The 1,654-nt window shown below is 39.4% G+C and overlaps 1 protein-coding gene across 1 annotated transcript in view; it reads left to right on the top strand.

Annotated features, from left to right (window-relative positions):
* Positions 1-475: 475 nt before the first annotated feature.
* The window catches only part of LOC101861303 (chromatin modification-related protein EAF7), a 99,391-nt gene continuing 98,212 nt past the window's right edge, over positions 476-1,654 (top strand). Inside the window, exon 1 of the mRNA XM_035971394.1 lies at positions 476-559. The gene's annotated coding sequence lies outside the window, so the exon portion shown is untranslated. The remainder of the gene's footprint in view (positions 560-1,654) is intronic.

Consider the following 1,654-nt stretch of genomic DNA (forward strand, 5'->3'; position numbering starts at 1 on the left):
TCCCCTCCCGTAAAAAATCCCCCCCCCTTTTCCGTGTTGTGGGGTAGGCCTATATTATGATGGAGGGAAGAGGAGGAGGAGGAGGAGGAGGAGGAGGAGGAGGAGGGGGAGGAGGAAAATTCCAGCGGTCTCGGGAACATAGCGAGAATCCGCGAGTCCGGATCGATGGGTCTGTGTGTTCTGTAGTCTGTCGCTACCGAGGACCGCTCATTCTCCACACGCAGAGGTAAGTCAAAACATTCTTCATATTTTTGCTTTTTTGGGGCATCCTACTACTTCTTATTATCTAAAATAATATGTCTATATTTATTGCCATTATCATCCCCCGCCCCCCTTTCTGTTATTATTGCTTTAAAAGAATTCTTATTGATTTGATGTAGGCGTATCTTATTTTATAACGAAAGATGTGGTCCGGTTAGGAAGATCCATTACGACGGTCGGCCTATGATATTGGAGGATTGTTTGGATGGTTATTGTGATGTGCTCTGTGCTCTATGATAGCAGCTAGATCTAGCTAGTCTGTTCCGTGTGGACTCTTTCTGGAAGATTATTGTTGATGGTAGTGGTTGTTGATGGTAGTGGTTGTTGGATGTTTGAGTCAGTTTGTGGGATCGTGATTTATATCGCCACTGGTAATGTGGTTTTGGTGTTTTAGCGTGGCAAGTTTTGGTTTATGTAGAGTGTAATCGCATCTCCCCAAAGCGTGGATGTTGTTGGGGTAAAACAAGAAGCCATGGTTGTCATACAAAAGGTGAATCGTGCTGACTAAATGAGTTACTTCTCAGATTCGAGCCCTATGAAAATCGCTAGATCAGCCTTATAGATGAAATTTTCACAATTTATAAGTATGAAATACTATGTATAAGTCATGTTATACTTAAAGAATACGGTATTAACAGAGAATCTACAAATTTGACCCTAGTGTCGATTTGTGGCCAATATCTCCATTTGTGGACTGTGAGAAGTGACTCATTTTGTCATCACGCCTCACAAATGTATTTATAGATCTATCCTTCCACTAGCTAGTTTATGTCTTCTTTCAACAGTCAGTCAGTGTGATCGTCAGCCACAGTGGTTGTGACTTTGAGTATTGCATATGGGTTCTTTGGTCAAATTTGGGGTATATAATGAGTGTAGAAGTAGCCTATATGTGAGACGTGCTGACAAAGCGAGTTACTTCTCACAATCCACAAATGGAGATATTGCCCCAAAAAATCGACATTAGGGTCAAATTTGTAGAATTGTTATTGATGTCATATTTTTAAAGTATAAGGTGCGCTTTATGATTTCATACTTATAAATAGTAACAACTTCACCTATAAGCGTGATGTAGCGATTTTCATGGGGACAGAGGTGGAGAAGTTACTTATTTTGTCAGAACGATTCTCATATTATATTGAACAGAAGGCCAGTGCGAAGAATGGGCCTGTATAGTAGTATACAAGAAACATAATGTTGTGGCAAGGGTTGGCATTTTGATTTTTTTTGGTGAAGTGTCAAGAACCACCAGGGAATGATTATTATTATTATTATTATTATTATTATCATTATTATTATTATTATTATCTTGGTCAGTAGTAGTGGTAGAAGTAGTAATAGTAGTAGTAGTAGCAGTAGTAGTAGTAGTAGTAGTAGTAGTAGTAGTAGCAGCAGT

This window comes from Aplysia californica, unplaced genomic scaffold, assembly GCF_000002075.1.
Source record: "Aplysia californica isolate F4 #8 unplaced genomic scaffold, AplCal3.0 scaffold00427, whole genome shotgun sequence".
Taxonomy (NCBI): domain Eukaryota; kingdom Metazoa; phylum Mollusca; class Gastropoda; order Aplysiida; family Aplysiidae; genus Aplysia; species Aplysia californica.